The 22,617-nt window shown below is 43.8% G+C and overlaps 1 protein-coding gene across 4 annotated transcripts in view; it reads right to left on the bottom strand.

The window, feature by feature from the left end:
• Positions 1–22,617, bottom strand: part of LOC311250290 (zinc finger MIZ domain-containing protein 1-like) — a 125,298-nt gene that overhangs the window by 68,621 nt on the left and 34,060 nt on the right. For all 4 annotated transcript variants that reach the window (XM_084341908.1, XM_084341909.1, XM_084341910.1 and 1 more), the window contains exon 2: positions 21,398–21,496. The gene's annotated coding sequence lies outside the window, so the exon portion shown is untranslated. The remainder of the gene's footprint in view (positions 1–21,397; positions 21,497–22,617) is intronic.

Below are 22,617 nucleotides of genomic sequence, written 5' to 3'. Positions count from 1 at the left end.
AACACTCATTAAGCGTTTTAAAGTGGAGAATTCTCTGAGATCCCCCCTCTCTCTCTCAGATGTTTCCCTCTGTGTCGACCAAATGGTATATCAAGTTCAGGAAATTAGCCAGTTCCTGTTGGGGGAAGAGAAAGAGAGCTGAGAGAGGCCAGCGCCGATGCAGCTCAGTTTTTTTTCTTCTTTTTACTACAACAAAATCGCACCAGCTTGTCTCTGCTTGTATGCTAGCCTTGGAGACCATTTTTATTAAAATCCTTGTGAAAAAGGAAAGCATCCGGCTCAGTGAAATGTGTGCTTGAGAACAGAAAACACTTTCAAAAGCGCAGAAAATTGCATCTCATTCAAGTGAACAGTGAGGCAGAACAGTGGCTAGACATCTCAACTCCTTACCTAACGCATACAGATTCCTTCAGGTTTGTTCTGTGCAAATAATCTGGCCATTAGGTCATTTAATATCCTCCGGATAAATTGCTGTGGACCCCTGAGACCTGATTCCCGTCCATACATCAGGAACTAATCAAAGGTCCCTCCTGGTCATGGCAAAGATTTTGCCAGGCATGAAGCAGCAACATTTCCCAGGGGAAATAGAGAAAGGCCAATAATCAAAGACACTCCACCACTTCCTGCCCTTTATCGCTCCAGAGCATCTCAACAGGTCCTGTTCTGAACTGCGATGAGGTTAAGACGGCTTTCCGCGCTTTAAACGAATTAAACACGAGCAAGATTACGCCGCGGATGACAGCGCGAGTTGACCCACTGAGCAGTCGGATGAGTGACAGCACCACCACCGGACTGGGTTTGGCATGTCACACAACTGTGACCCCAACAGACCAGACATACACACACACACACACACACACACACACACACACACACACACACACTCACAGTATAGTTGTAGCGTAGGTTGAAACCCTAACCCTGCTGTTTCCATTGGACTCTTCAAACAGACAACTGGCCCTGCAGCATGTGGTGCAAAAAAGCTTCCTCATGCATGAACGAGCAAGCGCATGAACACATAGACACGGAAACAAGTTGATGTGAGAAAAGTTAAGGCATTTACAGATTTTTTTCCACGGAAAATCCACTCAAAGTCAGAAGTCAGGATGCTGTGGGTAGAAATCTACAGCCAACTGGGCTCCAGAGTGGCTCGAATCTGCACAGTGTCTGCTCAAACTCTATTGACCGGCAGGCGTCGAGGCAGACCCTTGCATGCTGCAACTGAAATTAGGTTAGAAGAAGTCATTTGTCTTTTGTGGAGGGAGGGAGAGTGAGGGAAGAAAAAAAAAACGGAGGCTAAAGAGGCCAGATTGAGCAGGAAGGCTGTAAAGGGGAAGGAGTTCATGCAGACTAACATCTGTGATATTTCTTCACTTCATACTCTTTCTCCCATCCCCCTTTGCCTTGGGTGTGCCAAATGCTAAGGTGGGGCTTACAAAAACAGCAAAGAGCGAGGGCAATTTTTTTTTTTTTTGGTTTGCACAAGTGTTGTGCGTGCTGCTGCCACTGATGGCCATGTGCCCCCTCAGACTTCTGTGAATTTCAAACTTATTTTGGAGTATGACTAACAACGTCACTTAAATTGCTGATCAAAGTCTGTCAGAAATTGCGTATTAGACAAGTAAGTCCTAAAATAATCACCGATCACAAGCTAGGCTAACAGATTAGCTTAAATGAGACGTGAAAATCAGAAGATCAGTGTAGCTCACAGCTGAACTATTATGAAAAGTAAGTAGGAGTTAACATTGACTTTAAGCTCACTGTTTTCCAAGCTAAAAGGCTCTCAGCTAGCAAGCTACGTGTAGCATTTAATCAGTTTTCCAACAGTGAAACATCATATAACACGTCATATCATTTGATATGTCAAGATCATGACACAGATCATAACCCTCATATTAAAATCATAAACTGAAAAAAGAAGAATTGAAAAAAGTCAGTAAAAAGTAGTAAAGTTACATGAATGTTTAAAGTTTTGATCCAAAGCAGTCCATCCAAAAGTTTTCTTTTCTCAAGAGAACCCAGGACATGATAATCTTGGTGGAGGACAAATACGGATAACATGATATCATGTAGTTTAGAAAATGGCTCATTACAAGAGCTAACAAGCTAACTAGCGTAGCGTCCTAACAGCTCATCCCTCTCTGGTCGAGGGAAAAAGCCCCACTTCACTGCACTGGTTCATCATCTCAGCCTCCTCCCACATATGGCACGACCACAAGCTGCCTGAGCTTGTTGAACAGATACTTACAGCTTGTTGGGCGTACCCCACCTCACAACAGATTTATTACACACACACACACACACACACACACACACACACACACACACACACACACACACACACACACACACACACAAGGCGTATCTGTGCTCGTATCAAAACACTGGCTCGTAGGTGTTTTCTGACAGGGGAGGTAACAAGAGGTGAAGACTTTGCCAATAGGCAGAAAGTAGGGTGCCTGATTTTTGTGACCTTTTAAACCCAAAAATTATACATGCAGCCAATTTCTCAACAAAAATAACCACCTCCACAATGTAACATTTTGTTGTTCATGCTGATTTTTAGGTCCGCCACCAATTATTTCGTCTCTAAAATGTGACAAACTCGTGAAAAATGGCCATCACAATCTCCCAGATCCCGATCCAACGTCTTCAATATTAAGTTTTGCCCAAAAAAAGCAGTCAAACACCAAAATATATTCAATTTACAGAGACTTAGCTAGAAAAGTAGCCAATCCTCACATGTGAGCAGCTCTGACCAACTACATTTTGGATTGTTTGCCACATACATGACTTGATTATCTGATTATCAGAACTGCTATTGATCTAATTGATCTATCAGCAGCACTTATCTGCACCCACAGAGACCCTCCTCTTCAGGTTAATGTTTGTTTCTGGTCAAATCCTCACGTTTGAGCAGCTCTGACCTGCTACATTCTGGATTGTCTGCCACATGAATGACTAAGACGATTAACTGATTATCAGAACTGCTGTTGATCTCATTGATCAGCTAATTATTTCAGCACCACTAATCTGCACCCACAGAGACCCTCCTCTTCAGGCTAATGCTGCATCCGGTCGCGGCCCCCCCCTCCCCCCTCCGTCCTCCATTACCAGACAGGGACAGCACTGGTCTGCTGAAAAACCACTTTGCCGTTGCTGCCACCTTGTCCTCATGTCTGGAAACATTGTTTGTCTGCTGGCTCAGATGGTGCCTCCTGTCTCCAAGAAGAGACCACCCCTCCTTTCCCCTCCCTTCGCAGCCCTTGTGCCCCTCCCCCCTCCTCGAATGGTTGGGCCCACCCCACAGGGGGGTTGAATTTAATAAAGGCTCCCTCAGCCACATGCTAAAAAGGTATGCAAATGTGCAGGTCCTTCTGTTTTCTGATGTTTCCCCCCTCCACCACCACCCGCCCCTCGTCCAACTGACTGCTCTTCTCTCCAAGCCAAAGCCAAACACATGGAGGGAGGGTGTGTGAGAGAGAGTTTGGGTGTTTGTTTTTCAGAGGAATGGATTATTTTGTTAGGACCGCTCTTGGGTATTTGATCTGAAAAGCTATTACGATGATTGCGATTAGAATTAATTACATTATGAGCTACAGGAACTGTGAAAGAGGTACTTGACGTGCTTCCTTGTGGAGAGAGGAATCACAAACACACGCGCACGCGAGTCCAATAATTCCTCGAGTGCGACAAGATGAAATTAATAGCGCCAGGAAATTGGCAACCTCCAGGCCATCGCTAATAAATAAAATAATAAAAATTAAACACCCTTACATATATGTGCAGTAAAACACCAAAACAATATTGACTTCTCCGGCCGGCTGCGGCGGCTCCTCCTCCTCCTCCCCGGATATCAGTGATCCCTATCTAATACAAAGGGCCCAGCCTTTGCATGGCTACCATGATGACCCGTGTTCATGAGGAGGTGAGAGCTGATCATTTTGTTCCGATGTAGTGAGCCGTGACAGGCAGCAGTGCGGGAAGGAGGACGGGAGGAGGGGAAGGAGTAGAGGAGGGGGGGGGGTGGAGAGGAAGGCCACAGAGGGACCCACCAGAAGCAGCAGAGAGCCAGGCCAGACTGAGGGGACCAGCCTTTCCTGCTGCTTCCTTCCCGTGCTCTTGGCCAGCTGAGCAATCAGGTCACCTCTCTTTCCCGTGTCGCTTCTGGTCAATTGTTCTCCTCTCTCTCTCTCTCTTTCTCTTTCTCTCTCTCTCTCTCACTCTCTCCCTCCTCTCCTCGCAGTGCCACAGCCTGCAGCTGTTGCGGCTGATGTCATTTTTTGATAGGATTTGGTCTGTGCCTGCTTGTTGGTTTCTGCCTCTCTGCCTAAACAAATGCAAACATGAGCGAGGGCTCATTTAAACGGGCGCACGCTGTGGAGGATCCTCCGTGTGGGACGCGCAGGAGAAGGGAGGAGGCGACTGCGACGCCGCTCTCATGCAAACCCCCGAGATGATATGCAAAGTCAGATTTTCGAGCTCTCTTCCTGCTGTCATTATGAAACGACGCTGCAGCCGACACAAGAGCGCACCAGGGAATACGGCCACTTTAAAAATGAGAGATCTCCATTCATGCTAGCACGCTCCCACTGTTTGTTCTTGACCTGCGCTAGCCAAGATTGAGGAAGAGAAGAGGAAGTACACAAACATGGCCTTTTGACCCCCCCTTACAACCACCATTCAGAGAGCACAACTAGTTCTTCAAGCTCACACTGTAAGCAGAACTGAATCTATATCCAGCTACATTTACAAAACAATATCAAGTCCTCATCCTGAGGGTGTTTCTGAATAATCCACTGTTAATACGGACGCTCGCTCACAGCGACAGAGAGACGGAGAAAGGGGAGTTGGTATGATGCTAGCTGACAGTTAATTCCCAGCTTTGAGCGCAAGATTTACTCCAACGCGGTCGTGAAGAAAACCCTTCTTTTTAAAAACATGTGTTCCAGGAGAGTTTTCTCGAGACTCGAGACAGATTAGATCACGTCTCGGCTTGTTCAAAGACCACGAATATTTACATTATTGGCTCAAATGGCATCCGAATGAGCACATCAAACCCCCATCGAGGACAGAACAGGGCATGCCTGCAGATTTGGCACATACTCATCCCTATAAAGAGAGATGAACACGATATTCAGAGGCTTTTTTTCCCTCTCTCCCTGGTGGTAATGTATCCTAAAATGAGCAATCTCACAAGATTGAACAGATTCTCCAGACTGCAATCTGTTGAGACTGAGAACGAGATAAATAAAGTCTGTATGTATGTGTAGCAATGAGACGCAACTGTTGTCCTGACCTTGAAATAACTGCCACTTATGAAAAGCTGTTTTGGTATGAGAGACACCGATTATAGCCCATTTCTAGGCCAGCACATAATCAGTGTCCAAGTTCCAAATCAATGACCTACTTCCAAGCGCACACATATACACACTGCACATACGCTGCGAGGCAAACTCTCTTTTAACAGCTTAATGTGGAGGAATAGGGAAATCAAATCGAGCCGACGCTTTGTTTTGATCTGAAAATGTATCCGAGTGTGGATATTTAGAAACACAAATGAGGCCAGCATGGTTTCATAACAGCAGGCTGAAGCAGCGGAGGCCCCGCCGCAGAGCTGCTCGTGTTATTTTGACACTGGCTGGCAGTGAGGGGGGCGCCGGGGTCACGAGCGTCAGTGCTTTACTAGTGAGAGTAGATCAGATCTGACCTGGATAAAGTGGAGAAACAGTGACTTCCACAGCCTCCCGCGCTGTCAAGAAATGTGAGCGCCGGCTTGGTTGGTGAGGTCAGGACTGCACAGAGAGCCGCCCTGGCATGCCGGTTCGTAACGCGGGGTGGGCTATTTACAGAAACACCCCCTACCACCCCCATCGCCTCTCCTGCCCCCGCCCCCACCCCCCAACTTGCCTCTACAACCCCCTCGAGCAGATCCACTATCACACGCTCGTGCAAGGCAGATGGAGAGGCTTCTCAGAGCACCCAGCTCTGTAACCAGGAAAAACTCACTTCCCACAATGCAACCTCCTGACTTTATTTTTTAAATGAGATGTGATTCGACCCCCAGGTATAAACATTCAAGATGAGACAGAGAGGCTAAATGTGCCATCCATACATGCACATGCTGCTGCCCCAGACAGGCTGCAGGCTGATGACAAAGACAGACCGGCAGACATGATTTAATGAATGGACGACACAGAGTACATGCGCATTCATTTCCTATCCTAAAGGGTCAGCTCCCCCTAATTTTATTACCTAGATGATACGTTTATTGACAGAGTTACTAGTTCATTTTCCTGTTCATACTGTCTGGAAGCGATACTGAGTGGGAGAGAGTGGACGGAAGACAAAATCCACCTCCTCTCCTGCAAATTCATAACAAAAAATTAGCTGAAACCTTTGTGATTCCCCCGAACAGCTGTTTCCTTGCTGCTTTGTTGCAGAGAGACACCAAAGCAAAGAGGGGCTTTGTGCTATAAAGTAGGGCTGCAACTAATTTTCACTGACGATTAATCTGTCAAGTAATCGATTTCTTGTTCGGTCTTTAAATATGTCAATCAGTGTTTCCCAAAGCCCAAGCTGACGTCCTAAAATGTCTTACTTTGTCCGCAACCCGAAAGATATTCTTTTTATAGCCATAAAGAAGTAAAGACACCAGAAAAAATTCCACAAACTGATTAGTTGGCGATAAATTAAATAGTTAACAACTAATAAGTATCTCCACTTGATTTGTCCAGTGCAGACTGTTGACGCCTCATATTAAAGGGGAAATATGTAAAAAATGTAGTTGAAGAAATAGCAGTCTATGTATTGTGCTGCAGAGAAGTCTGCTGAAGTTAGCATGCTAACCAGCTAGCCACAGTCCACCCCGGTCCAAAAATCCTGCTACTTGTATAAACACTGGTCCCTGAGCTCCCAGTCCAGACCGCTAGCTGCACGGCTAACTGAGCAGCAGTAAGCGGTTACTCTGCAGTATTTAGTTTGATTATGACTCTGACAGATGGCTATCTCGTACATAGTGCACCTTCAACTTTAAAGTAGACTCCATCAGTTTAGCTTTGTACTCTTGTAACACTGTCTGGCTCAGGATGGACACTTTGAAATGATAAAGGACCAGAGTTGATGCAGGAGAACCGGAGATATCGTCCTTTGTTTTTCCACATTATTCTTCTTCTTTGTCAAAACCTGGTGCCTACACCACAATGCAACTTGAGCTGCGACGGCTCGGTTGAAAAAAAAATGGGAACTCGTGCTTTAATAGCTGCGCAGACAGTTTGGTTTTATTTTATTTGCTCAGGTCTTGGAAACTTCTGCTGCCAAAAACCTCACTGTGAGCGACCCTGACATTTCTCCCTGAATGATATCATGAATGTTTTTAATTTCATTTTTTTTCAGCGCTACGAACACCAGAAGTGTTCAGCTCCCTTCACCTCCATTGTATGCAGCTATCTCCAAAACACGAGCATACAAAACCAAAATTATCTTCACGGCTACTCGAGGTAAATCTGAAAATGTGTTTAAATGGGCGAACAAGTAATTTCACGTCATTTTAATGTTTTTTAGTGCCACTTTCCAGAGAGGTATGACAGACATTAGATGAATTCTGCCTGCTGGTTAAAACATCCACATAATTGCAGGTATGTGGTATGTACCTGGGCCTGCTGAGCCATCAAAAAAGAAGCCTCGGGCTGTTACATATTTTGACGCACTCCTCCATCTCCGTGTTTGGCGTTTGAGCCTGCCATTTCTCCGGGGAGCATTGATCCAGCATAATGACTTTTGTTGGGAAAAAAAAAAACAAACCCTCTTTCCACAATGGACAGCCTTGTCTTGTGCCATACTTGTTATCAGGTTTACGCAACACAGGAGCAGAATATGTACAGCGTAGTGGAGTAATCCTTTTCTCCTGCAAGGTAAATCAGGTTTTGTCACTGAATCAGGGCAAAAACCCATTATACTGAGATGATATATAAACAAATCAATTTTTTATGTTCATGCATGGTTTCACAAAACTATTCCTCCAGCACAGAGAAACAGGCACGAAATTAGTTTGTGTGGCCAATATTACACCGAATTAGTTTGGGAGAGTGATGGAGAAATCAGTTTTTTTTTTCTATCAATGAAAAGGCAGACGGAGTAAACTGCTCGACGGCGTTTTATCACTCGAGACTAAATGAATGACTTCCTCTCGCTGAGCTGCGCAGGTCTCCAGCAAGGTTAAATGGGTATATCCTGCTGACCTCGTTCCCCAGTTCAACTATAAACATGACCTCTTTTGGCTCTCGCACCGCAGCAGAGCGGCAAACCCGAGGAGCGAAAGTTCAAGGAAGAGAAATGAGAGACACAGAAGCCGCGAAAAGACGGGAGGTATGGTGAAGCGAAGCGGTCTGAAGTGACAAAATAAGCAAACGGGCACGCAACACGAGGAATCATCTGGAAACAAGACAACGGCATTAAGAGCCACTGTCCTGCTCGGGGCATTGTAGCCTGACAAAGACCTCAAAGCTGTGTTTCTGGTGAAAAAGCAGAACAAATGGGGATTACAATATTTGAGGAAATAGAGCCTTTCAGTTGACCTACATCCCCCACAGAGACTCCAAATTATAATCCCAGCATACATGCTCAGCTATTGAATTTTTTAGATTCTGTATCGACACCATGAAATGGTGTTAGATGGCAACTAAATGGGCAAAAGGGGAGAGATTAGCGGAAAGAGATACTGACAGCACTCAAACGCATCTGGAGGTCCAAAATCAGGGCTTCAGCTTGTTTCATTTTATTCCAACTTTGGGATCCAAACATTTGTCTTTTACAGTTCGTATATTAACTCCCTCGAGAGACGAAAACACAAAGAAGAATCCACTTAAAGACTTAAGCTTGAGACACATTAGATCATTCTTTACCATTTAGCAGCAGCCTCCAAGGTTTTGATTAGAGTATTCATTGAACCCTGCACTTTAACACTCCAAATCAATTAGATGAACCGGTGCACACACACACACACATTTGAAATGGTTAAATCGAATAATGATTTAATGCACGACCATCCTCCGGATAAGTCCAGCGCAATAATCATACTCACACACAAACAACATCCATTAATGGCTTTAGAGATGCTGCTGTAATTGCTAAAAATATGCTTTTGAGTGAGCTAAATGCATAAGAAGCCGATTAGACCGCATTCAACGGTCGAGGCTTTCTCTGCCGGGTGTCCAGTTGGGAGCTTTAATCCGCCTTTAGTTTATTTATTGTAAATATATTTCTCGATGAGGATGAGAAGACAAAAAAAAAAGGAGAAGTGCAAAATAAAGTCACACTTCCTTCTGTTTTACTGTTCGGATGCATAACAACTTTCACACTGTCATTCCTCTTACGACAGCAGCGTATTCAATCAGTTGATTTTTGATAACTAATCGCATTTGAATATGTTTTATGTGCTGCATTTTGTTTCCACATGTGCAAATTTGTATCCGCGTGAGCGATTTGAATAAATGTAACTCGCTTGTGAAATCGTCCAGTTCACATGTGACATTATTCAATGAGTTGGGTTTAATTTCAGGATTTAGTAACTGTAATAATATAACAGCAAATCCTGTTAGAAACACATTATATTACTTTGATACAGAGTAAAGTAATATATTACTGTTACATCACTTTTGAAACTGCTGAGTTCGCATGTGAAGAAGCTTCAGGATCTCATGCCATGTTTTGTTCTCACACGTACAAGTTGTAATCCACGTGTGCAAAAAAGCACAATCACAATTTGTGCTTTTCACATGAGAAAAGGCAAATTTCACGTGAAGGCTCATTACGCGTTTCATCGTATAAACTTTTTTTACTCCCGACATTTTACAGAACAGTTTTTTTTATAATGAAACCCTAACTTCATCATGAAAGCATTCCTCTCCACGACAGTGGCAATAACAAAGAGTTACATACAAACAGTAGCTTTATTATTTCACATTATCTTTTCATCTTCTTTTATTTTTCATAGTAGAACATCTTAATTCGCACTTGCCTCGCTATACAAATAAGGATAACCACCATCTGTGTGTGACAGCGCAGAGAGAGAAAACACAGAGTGTGTATGTATGTTTACGAAGCCTCAGGAAATACCAGAACAGACACGCTGACTCTCCAGCACTTCAGGCCCATGTGACTGGAAACACACAGGCCGGATTGTTTGCATGTTTGCTCTGAGGTCGCGATAAGAACCAGAGAAATATCAAGGCAGGACTCAGCATTTGAATCTGACCTGCCTGGACCTGGAGGAGCGCTGGGTCCGGTTCTGGCTGCTTCTTCTCTCTCCTTTTGAAAACTTTTTAGCTCTTTTTTCGACGGATCAGCCATCCTGCTAATTCGCGTGATGACTCTTGCGTTTGTGTGTGTCCCCGTAGCGATCCAGTGCAACAGGCCTCCGATGGCTTCCTGCTCTCATTACATTAGCATAATGCAGATGCAACCACAGTCGGTAACCTTGCTGTTGCTAAGCACTATTTACAGCAGATACACACGGATGCTGCGAGAGCTGCAGTGATGACAGTTTTTCTTTACTAACCTACCTTCTTACGACACCTCTTATATATGAATCAGTACATCATTATTTACATTCAGTGCGTATATTATTATTCTAAAAAGTCAAAGGGAAATAACCTAGTTTTGAAGAGATTAATACTGACTCATGTTTCCAACCTTTTTTAAACTCTTTGGCCTTTAACTTCAACTAATTTTCTCCATTAAGAAGAGTATTGAATAAATAACTCCAACTAATAACTAATATAATATATAAATGAGGCAAGGCAAAAAAAATGGCCCCCTTTTCCTAACTAACACGAAAACATTCTCAATCCATCCGAGCGCCGTCCTGTCTTGTAAAAAGGTCAGTGGAAACCCGACTACTGATCATTATAGAAACTCGGCCTTTTCCTCGAGCTGTAGAAACTAAACATTGGTGGCAGAGATATAAATATTGTGAGGAAAGGCTCTAATCTCTTACCTCTTCGTTTCCTCGTATGATAAATATTTAAGCAATCACCATAGGTTCTCGTGCGCGTCGGTTTGAGGCAGAATGTCCCAGATTGCACAGAAGGCATCGAGATGTGTACAGTGAGATCCTAGATGACGGATTTTCAGAGGGAAATCTTACTTTGTGCTTGTACCTGGTGCTCAGAGAGCTATCTGGCCGGACTTTTGTGCATTTTCTTGCTTTTGATGGTCTCACATCACCATTAATCTCTCGCAAAGATGCCATTATAGATGTCATTAAATGTGGTGTCCAGCAAAACGTGCGAGCGGCCAGTCTGAATAATTAATTCCTCCTGTTCCTGCTGCGGGGGCCTCTTCTGATCAGAGCTCAACCCGGTCACACGCTCTGTTATGATTGGCTAAAGCAAGGTCAGTGTCTTAAGAGACCTCGCTCTAATATCCAGCAGCAATTAGTGGCTGCTGCGCGGATGTTGCACATGTTATTACGTGATAGGGGACCGAGAGTGACCGCAGGTAGAGATTTAATGTTCGCTGTGCTGTCGCCAAGCAAAACGGGTTATTGAAGAGCACAAAGACAACTGGTTTCTCGGCGGTGCACAATGTGGCTGGAGAGAAAACCACAAAATGGAGAACTGCTTCACAAAGGAAGCACAGAAAAACACAGAAAAATATACCACTAGAGAGCATTTATCATTATCGTGTTTCTTACAACAATTGAAATTGCAAGATCATTTGCAATCATCAAGACACGGGGAGACGTTACACAGCAGACTTTTTGAACCCCATCACAGGAAATATTTTTCTCTGGCCCTAGCAGCTTTCAGCGTTCAATCTGATTTTAATTCTGTTGCTCCGATTCAATTTGAGTCTCAGACTGTGTTGGGGGCTGAGACGTGTCAGCATTTCTCTGAGCTCTATTTACAGCGACAAACATTTCCATCGCTCGCCGGGATGGTCGTCGGCACTTCTGACTGCTGACTACCTGAAAAACAGGGGCTGAAGAATGTGAACGCTGTGTGTTAACCGTGAGCTGTCGTGCCATTAGCTGTGGCACAACTGAATATTTATAGGTATATTTATTGCTTTTTCGCCTCTGTTTTGATGTGTTTATAGCAATGTGACATACAATGTGATTTGAGTGAGTGTCGACTTGTTTGTTCGTTCGTTACCCTTTGTTTTGTTGTGTTTGAAAAAAATGTGACAAAACAATGTCGTTTGAGTAATTGCTGACTTGTTTTTCCGACACACACATTAAAATATGTAAATGAACAAGTCTTCCGACCTTAAAGGACCATCGCTACTTCATATTACCACTGTGCCACTGCTCTGGCATCTGATAAGCTTTGACTAGTTTGAATTTCATTGCTCTAAACACAACTGGAAATATTTGCGATATGAAAAACTCATCAAAATAAACACGTTTTCTTACATCTAGACCACAAGATTTGTCGGTCAGGACTTCTCTGCAGCACTACAGTACTTCATCTGAATGCTGTGTAATTTCACCTTTTATCAAAAAAGAGCAGCTTGTGTGATTTGGATATTGCACTTGCTCATATTTCCATAATATTTTGATTAATTGTGCAGCTCTGTAAGAGCTTATTAGCAAATCCTACAGGTAAAAGTGGGATGGAGGTGTAATTTGGGTGCACATTTCACACTTCCTGTGAAAAACCTTCATGTCAGGTGAAAAGAAGCTGCCTGCGACTGACTGACTGACAGTCCACATCCCCTCCCAGACAACTGCGAGACAGTTATCAGTCACAAGAAAGCGCAGCGCGAGGAGACGAGGGAGGGGATCTGACCCTTTCCCGCTGGAACGAAACCGGGAACAATGTAAGAAAAACACACAGTCACAAGAAAAGACCACTGTCTCCATCAAAACACACAGTTAACAAAGGAGTCAAACAGAAAGTTCCAGTAAAACGGCGCAGAGATGGACACTGAACAAGCTCGGCGTCGACTCCCCATGAGTCAGTCCATTGTGAGGCGCACAACGCACAAGTCGAGTTCCCAGTGAATCAGAGCAGTCAGCTGCCATCCACCACCTCAAGGCACAGGGCCAGTCTAGCACAGGACCGCAGACATGTGACCAGCTGTCTCACACAACCACCGTCACTGTACCGCTTCTCGCCAGTCAGGGCTGCGGACGGAGACATCGACAGCGAGCTCTCAGATATCTTTAAAACAAGTTTGAACAAGTTTACTCAGGTCAGACAGACACTACACGGCAATGATATAGGAAGAGAGAGAGCAGGTGTGTAAATCTATAGACGACTGCGACTTGTGATTTACAATCAGGAGGGCGCAGTGACATCAATACTGCAGTTTGTAAGAGGCCTCGCTGAGGACACCGAAATATCCCTCCACTTCTACCCCCCTCCCCCTGACATCGATACACGCCGCTACACGTGCAGCTGTCTAAATATTACTCCTCCCGTCTTCTGCTCTTCATCTTGCCATTCCTCTGCTCCTCCTCTCGCCTTTTCTGTCCCTGCGAGAGCTCGCGGGATGAGTTTAGGATGGACAACTGTTAAACCGGCACAACTGGGGATGTCCACATTTGGTGCCCCGTTGTCATCTGGACGGCGGGGCTGAGGGGCTGGGAATAACTCACCTTCTGCCGCCCACTTTTTGAGCTATAACCAGCCGTGCACCTGTGGTACCAATTATCTTGTAGCTAACCACAATTAGATTATTCCAAATGTAAATAATACTTCCTGGAAGGTACTGAAGCAGGCAGTGTGCGAGGACAAGTCACTAAATCACTGTATGCACTTTAACGCAATTCATATAAGAAGCCAGACTACTGCTAATCTCATAAAAGGACAAACAGAGCCATTAAAAGTCCTCTGCTCTTTACTTCATTACTGGCTCAGCTTGCTCTCCTTATGCAAAGAGTCCCCAGGTGCATGAATGTTTCATGGCCACCCTGCTGCCTGCTTCCCTCTGCTCAGATTCAGCCTTTTCTCCCTCCTCCCCGAGGAAGCTCGAACTCCGCTGTCAATTGCACTCACTTACACTCTGCTACCGTCATCATCAGCCATTAGAGGCGGCACATAAGACAGCTGTTTTGCCTTGATGACTCAATCATCCCCTTCAGTGGGATTAGCATCAGTATCATCATCCTCATCATCGCCTTTGATCCCAAAAATTACCAAACAAGTCTGAAATTGATGACTATCAGCCTGTCTGCCACGAATTCCTGAGCCTTCGAAAAGATCTGACTGGCATTGTATGACGCTCAATCAAGCTTCAGAGCTTGTGGAGATAAACCGGTGATACACACCATGTTTTATATCAAAGCCTTTGAAAGAAACCAGACAAAGTCTCTCTTAATTTCACAGTTTTTAACATGCTGTATATCTGTATGTGTAAAAATATCTGCTTTTCTTCATTCTCCATCCAAGAGATGTGGATCAGGAAAAGTGGTCAATCATGAGTAAATGTTTGACGTATAAGTCCAGCCCAGTTTGCAAGAATTTGTAGCAAACTTTAAATAAATAGTCTGACATTTTGGGAAGGCTAAGCTAAGCTAATTGCCCCCTCATGCACAGACATGATGTTTTCGATCTTTGACAGTCTATTATCCAATCTCTTTTTGCTCTGTTTTTGGTCACTACCAACTCCTCAGGGACGACAGCTTATTATGGCTCAAATTTGACCATAGAAATGATCCGTGGGTCGAAGTCATCCCAACATTAGGTTAAATTTGGCAAAATCTGTTTCAAAACATAATAGCAATGGTTATGCTTTTTTACGTTTTGTGAGGTGAAAATACATAGAATCAAATTATTCTTAATTTGTGCTTGGCAGACACGCAGGAGGTCTAATTCAATTAAGGGAAGCTGGGGTCCTAGTGCCATTTTGCATCTTAACAAGTCAATACAGTACAATAGGTGTTTGCCTTTGGCCCGTGGCCCATCATTAAGTTTCAGTTTTGGCCCTCCAATGGAAAAGTTTGGGTGCCCCTTATGTATAAGGTGGGTTTTGAGAGCTTTGTTGTTGAGAACAACTGAAAAAGACAGCGGTAGGAATGGACCAGTGAAGTTACAGGCTTGACAGCTAAACAATGAACTAATTCTCATTATTGACCTCTATAAAGCCAACTGGCTCAGGTTATTGTTCTTTGTAGGTTATAACTTTATACTGTTGAATAGTTCTGGAAATGAAATCTTAAAACTTACAAGTAAATACTGTGGAGAAAGTAGTTGTAAAAGTAATGGTAGTGGTAGTAAAATGTAGTGGAGAACAAAAACATACTGTATCTCCTCCTCAAATAAAGCAGCAACATGTAAACTTGATGAACTTTAACTACAGCATCTAGGTTCTGGGCTTATATTTGTCCTCCTGCTGTAAATACTTCAAACTGGGCCCCTTGAATGGCAGATCAGCTGGTGGGCTAATTCAAGGCCCTGCAGCGCTGCCACTATCATCATTTCATTAGCTTTAAACAGACATATTACAAATAGAACATTTAGCCGAAGCTGTGCGGAGTCGCGTCAGGCTTGTTGGGCTATATTCTACAACACGAATGTGCCAACCTAATGAGACCACAGTAACAGCTTTCACTGACAAAGAGAGATGCAATAATATGGCTGCATTAGGCAGAAGAAAGGCTCCTTAATGCGGTCGTATTTCAAGAAGCAGCATCGAGGTAGACCATTCACGAGCCAACGGCATCTCAATGCCAAGTGTTCTTAAAACATATTACGGCATGCCATTAATTAATTTGTTGGCTTGTGAAGCGTAGCTTATTCAGGCTATTCATCACGAGCAGGAAATTGACAAGTTATCCATGGAAGGCATGTCAAAGGGATATCAGGTTTAATTTCACATCAAAGGGAGAAGCGAGCGCTACTCCATTTGTTCAGTGCTCTTCGTTCACTTCGCAGCGTCTTCTTGCCAGGCGGATAGCTTGTACAAAGACACATGAGATGTAAAGGAGGCTCTGAGATTCACCAGGGTCACAGAGCAGTGGGGAAGTTCATCTCGGAGCCAAGTGTTGCTTAATGGCTTCCTCCTGCTGTACGTCAACGCGGACCATCTGAGCAGGCTGTGGAGAACATCTGTCCTGAGCACACAGGCACTTTGTACCGCCGCAGTCACCCTGTCAATCAAACATGTTCTGGCGTGTCACCGACTATCACCGGAGGTCGCGATCGCCTCTGAATACGTGCGCCCACACTGCTGTGGGGTGCTCGTACGAGCACGAGCGTGCGCGTCTACATTTGTATGTGTCTGTGGGAAAGCAGGGTTGACGCCACGTCTATTTTTAGTCTAGTACACTGAGTTCTGCCTCTGTGTTATGCTGCTCTGTTCCTGGGACAGGAGGCCGGGTCATCCGCAGCAGCAGAGAACCGGGATCGCTCCGGCTCTGCTCCCTGACCTCGGCCCTCCAGCTCCTACATCAGTGGGAGAGACTTACAAGATTCCTGGGCGGCATTTAGGGGAGGCTATCTGCAAAAAAGAGGCTCTTTCTTGACGGATGCCATGTTCATCCACCTCTTTCTCTCTCCGGTGACTAATGGGCTAATAATTCAGCTGTCACCCTGGAACGTTATCTCGCACTTTTTCATGGGGAGGATACCATCCCCAGAACATCTCCGCCACAGTCTGAGCCTTGAAAAAGATATGCACTAGACTCCCAAAGTTGCTTTACAAGTAAAGGTATTGTGAAGCGATGGGATCAGATGGAAATTCCACATGAGAGTTAAGCGTGGAGGAAGCTAGATTAGATAATAGACGTTGCGAGGACATGGCACCAGTGCTATCATGTCATGCCTGGTTATTCAGTGGGTAGTGAACAGAACAATCATCTTTCCACTCATCTGCTACATGACAATGGTGAACCCTTGAGTCAATCGTCTGCACCATCGCTGTCATGACAGAAAAGTTTCAAGGGCAAGATCCTTGGATAATTGTTCAGTGTTAAAGGTAGGGAAGGATATTCTGGAGAAAAATAGGTTAACCCTACCTGGGAATGAGACTCAGCAATCAACTATCTTTCTCAAGAATCTCCTTCCTGACCTTTAAGAAACCGATAATATGAGCAGGCCAATTCATTCCAAGGGGTTTTTATTGTGATAAAGTGCTTTTGTTGGAGCTTCTTGTGCGGTTATTATCCATTTAAGTGAGGTTTCTGCGTTTCCCAGCATGTTTTTAGACACTTCCGTAATAATGAATCTGATCTTGTTGCATTCAGCTGCTGGTAATAAGTAGAGCGAGAATATTTGGAGAACCCGTACTGAACCTGAAACGTTTCTTGTGGCTGTTTTACTAATAAATGGCTGTACTTTACTTTATTACTCTTTGTGGAAACAGATTTTGAGTCGAGCAAGAAGAACTTTTGTAGGGTTAGGGTATCAGGTGACATCATGTGTGATTGGCCTGTTATCCACAGTGATTAAATGAACCAGCGGGGAACAAAATGGGCCAGGAATGCCAGGTAAAGTATCTCATAATGGCTGATTCAGATTTATTATGTCAAGACAGTTTTGACGCAGCGAAGCGAGCCTAAAACGATCTTCGAACGTGAGAACATCCTCAAGAAAGCGCCTAGTTTACATAAAACTTCTAGCTTATGTGATTATAATAGCAAAATAGACAGAGACAGATGGTTTAAATGGCAGTTTAGCGAACACTTTTTTTCTTTTTTTAAACCATGATGACATTTTTACATTTGAAAGAATCATAGCAGTCCTGCCCTAGAAGATTATCACTACAAAGATTAAAGCTCTTCTCCTTTCCAGGCGCTTTTATCTTTCACTAACTTTGTGCAATCTGTTGTTTGTAACCCTGAAGTTACAGATAGCCTGCCTGTAATTTCTGTTTTTTTCATCCAGTAAATACTTCACAAACGTTGTCCTGCCTGTGCTGTTGGCACGACAAGCTCACCAAAGTGGTTCATAACAAGTTTTTGTTGGAACGGCAACTCGCAAAACAGTTTATCCACACACATTCGGAGTGTCAAGAGTTCCCCTTAAAGTACCTGCTTCAGGCTTCAGGAAAACATCTATGTATAGACACTACAGCCGCTCCATCACGGTTATCAGTTTAACAGCTTGTCATTCAGACCTCTGGGGTGTTTGTGTTGAATGTTAAACTCTCACTCCTCTGCCCCTGTGCTTGTTTAATAAAGTACTTCCACTTGACTCAACACCGGTCAGTGGAACGAGGGAGTTGCGATTGTGCCCGGGCGTGAAGCCGCCGCAGAGCATTAATTTGGCCGAGGTCTGTTTCATCAAACCGCCTGCCTGTTATTATATTCAACAGAAATCTCTTCAGAGCGAGAGTTCACTCCAACAAGTGATAATAATCCTTCTAATAGGCTTAAATGTTTTTGAAACTTGGAGTTAAGTGGCAGGCTCTGCTGTCTTTGTTTGCCCGTGCAGGGGAGGTGGACATGTGTGAGCGGAGGCAGGGGGCTCTGAGCTCCGAGGCCAGGCCCTCTATCCTTCCTGTTCAGTTACCAGAGGCCTCACACTTATCAGTTCCAGATCTCACAAGAACAGAGAGAAAGAGCGACCACTGACAGGAAGGGGATTTTTTTTTTCCTCCCCCCCTTTTTTTGTCCCTTTTAGCGAGGTTAACAGAATGTCTGCCCCCCTCACGTTTCACAGAGGAAAGCAATTACTCATTAGGGCTCAACCTGGCAACCTTCAGACATCAGCCGACTGATACTGGGAGCCACAAGAGTAGTCGGTTAAACGAGCGGTCGATCAGCATCAGTCATTTATCGAGCAAAAATCGTCATCAGGCAATTTATCGTCAGGCTTTCATTGGTTTCAGCGAACTGACTGTGAACATCTTCCGTCTCTTTCTGTTTTAGATTATTTGAGACTAAATATCTTTGGTTTCTGACAAAATCAGCAACCTGAAGACGTCACATTGTGCTCTACAAACCTGTGATGGCCATTGCGACTAACACTTACATTCACTGTCGATTAATTGTTTATTTTCTCGATCAATCGATTAGTTGTTTGGACTATCAAATGTGAGAAAATGGTTTCCAAAAACCTACACTTTAAAAAGTTAAAAGTCGACTTAACTTTTAAACAAGTCAGGAAACTGATTACCTCTAAATTACAAAGTAAAGTAGACTATTAAATTGAAGTTGTACGTGCTAAAAAGCAACTTAAAATTATAAATTTGCAATTTCGAGTTGGGTTTTCTTGATTTTTTTAAAAGTAAAGTCACTTTTTCAGATCCTACAGTGCAAGATGTCGTCCTCAAATGTGTTGTTTTGTCCACAACCTAAAGATGTTTACTGTTTACTGTCATAAAGATTTACTCAAACCAATTAATCAATTATCAAAATAGCTGCTGATTTAAACTGTAAAATCTGACAAAATGACTTAACTTCATAAAAAATCAAGGAAACAGATTAAATCAAAATTACCAAGTAAAGTAGACTAATAAAAAAAAGTTCACACAGATCACACTCTCATTTCTTCTGACTGCAGCCTTCACATACAACCCAGCGAGACTTTCCCTCCACGAAGGCAACCTCACAGCGACAGCAAGAGTGAAAAAATCTGTCATGAGCGAGAGAGTGCTGACTGTGAAGCGCTCGTGTCGTGCCCCCTGTTCATGTCAAAACCCCTCCTAGTTTCACTTGCTCTCACTGTCTACCTCGCCTGACGTTTCCACAATAATCACTTTGGTTTATCCCACTCGGCTGTGTGGCGGGCAGATGTTTGTCAGGGCACCGTATTTCTCAGCATTCACACTGCTCTAATCAAGATAAACCACTCTTATCTATTCTGTGTGTGTGTGTGTGCTGGATGTCCCAATCCCTAATCCATGAAGCCATAGCTGTATTGTATAATACAGTGGACAAACCAATTACATTCCCTTTCCACGACATAATTCTCCCCTTTAATGGAGCGTACGCTGATGTTGCATAAGGACGAACCGGTGGCTAAAGAGGATCATCGTGACCTTCGGAGTGTGTACACATTCGTCAGGCTGCGCATGAACCTCGGATAACGGCGAATATCATAAACAACATCTCAACGCTTTGTTACTCAGACCCCCCACCACAGGAGCGCCTAATGAATCCAACATGTCCTGCGAGGTGAGTCGACGCTGGCCACACACAAGCTGCTGCCATCGCATGTTTACCAAAGACACTCGAGCACAGCGTGGAGGACGGAGCGTGTCCGAGCAAACAGAGTCGTAAGTCTTTAAATCACTGTAGTGGCAGTGGGAGGCGGGTATCTGTTTCCAGTAACAAGCTTTGTTTCATTCCAGTTGTGTCAAAACATTTCTTTTTCCAGAAAGGCATCAAACATCTCAGGTAAATAAAAAAAAAAGGTTCTTACAAAGCCCGGAAAGTCTCAGGGATTAAAAACTAAATTGGTTTGGCAAACTGAACGCTTATTTATTCGGTTCTTGCACACAAATTTAATTACTCGTCTTCAATTTAAAGAATGTTAAGTTAAACAGTCCTGACAGCTGAGCTTTTCTCATGTCACTAGCTACTCTCAAGGCTAGTTGCTGTACTGCTGTAACTGGCAAGCTCTGGCTAACATGTTAGCAAGCTGTAGCTACACACGGTAGAGCTAGTTAGCCACAATAGCTCTCCAAGCTTCTTTTTATTTATTTTCTCCTGTCCTGTTTACTCCCTCAGTGTGTTTAGGTACATCAAATAAGAGTTATTGAGGCACTCTGAGCTAGCTAGCATGCTATCTATCAGTAAACAAGCTCATTAGCTTGGCTGCTAATGGAATAATGTGCTTTTTCACAAACATTGACTACTGTCTCATAATTGTTTGCAAACCATTTTTCATTTGCAAAGCAGTTTACATGCTTACAGAAGATTTAATTCGAAGGAAGCTCCAAAACTACAGGGGGCAGCATAACCGCTTAGCTGTAGCGAGAAGCTGCAGTTAGCAAGGAGCTCAGGCAGCCGTGGAACTAACTGGTTAGCATGCTAACACCATTGGAAATTTCTGCAACACAGTACATAGACGCCTATGACATAATGTCTACACTGTTGTGTGCTCACAATCCGTTAGTAAAAAATTAAGTCCACATCTTACAAATTGCTCCTTTAAATTAAAAGTGGATGTTACAGCAAAGCTAACAATTCATGATGGCTTCCTCCATTTTGGATTGTCGGGCTTCATTCCCTCAAAAGTGGCACAATGTCACGCGTTAACAAACCAGAATTGAACCTGAAGAACTGCCCCTGAGAGCAAATCCACTTTTAAATACTCACGCGGCATCACAACTGTAACAAAAACTAATATCCACCGTAGGCAACAACAACAATCGGCACCGGGTTTATAATTTGAGAGCATGAGCTTCTAATTTGCGCGCACAGCTTTACAAAATGAAGCCCTTACACCTGCAGGGCTCTGTGGGACCAACCACATATGTATGAGTAAAAAAAAAAAAGTCTCACCTGTGTTGACTTCAATCCTTGATTCTTCACCACGAAGGACCCCCCCACCCATTCACACACCAGGAGGAGAAACACTTCAGCGCCTCGCGTCTTCTGCCCCTGAGAGGAAATCAGAGAAAGAAAAAAAAACATCAATCACTGCTGCATTACCGACCAATCTCCAAACACTGAATTATTACATTTGCATTTTCTCTCTCTGCCTGAAAAATCAAGCGCACTCAGTGATTTCGCTCCACACAGCCCACACCCTCTGGGCTCTGAGTGGCTTCCACCTGCGCCTTCCTTAACGTGGTACATGTCTTCCCTGCACGGATAAGCTCCTTCACGCTCTCCTGCACACGAAGGACGAATCCAAAGAGCACCCAGTGCTTCACATGATCAGTATGCTATCATAAACATCCAACAAAGAGTAAGTTCACTGCCATGGCACGTTCACAATTCACTCCAGATTGACAGATAAGCCTATTAAAGAGGGGCCTTCACTGTAGCTGTGCACTTAGCCTGGGCTGGCAGGGCTGGTGCGAGTTGTTGGTTAACCATTTCGTAAAAATACCCTGAACGCATCAGAGATAACAGGCTAATGGTTGTGTCTCATGACAGTTAATTTTCCTTAATGAATTAAGAGCACATTGTGAGTAGCTGTAATCACTTGCTTCATATTCATTGGCTGGATTCTAGCATAAGTCATCGTTCTATATATCACAGATGCCTCCGCTGGCATCCAGCAGTAAAAATCCTTTGAATATTACATTTTCAATGGTAAAATGAGTTGTGAGAGTTTCTAAGTGTTGTAACTATATTCTGTAGTCCCACATGACCTTAAATATGTAGAAAAAAGTCAAATTAAGACGTTGAAGGATATAATTCAGGTCTTTGTGACGGCTAAATTAAAGTTCCTTGACCCCTGAATGGTCTCGGTTAAGGTGGTAGTTAAATACAGTCAGCTTTTAAGGTAGCACGGCTCACAGCAGGTGTATAAACAAACTTTTGACCTCCCCCCCGAGAACAAGAATGGCACTTAGAAGGAGCGCATACTCCGCCAAGGCCTAATAGTCTCCTTTATTACAACAAAATATATCATATTTCAATCCACGAAAATGTTGAAAAACGCCGCTGCAATGTTAAAGAAAATGAGAAGAAATTCTGGGCATCCGCACCAAAAGTTAACGGGCTCTATTCTTGGCCATGACCCATCCGCCATCCAAGTTTCAAGGTAATCC

Source organism: Pagrus pagrus (genome assembly GCF_965226575.1).
Source record: "Pagrus pagrus genome assembly, chromosome: 21".
Taxonomy (NCBI): Eukaryota; Metazoa; Chordata; class Actinopteri; order Spariformes; family Sparidae; genus Pagrus; species Pagrus pagrus.
Note: the sequence above shows the minus strand (reverse complement) of the source record. Positions and strands in the feature narration are given on the sequence as shown.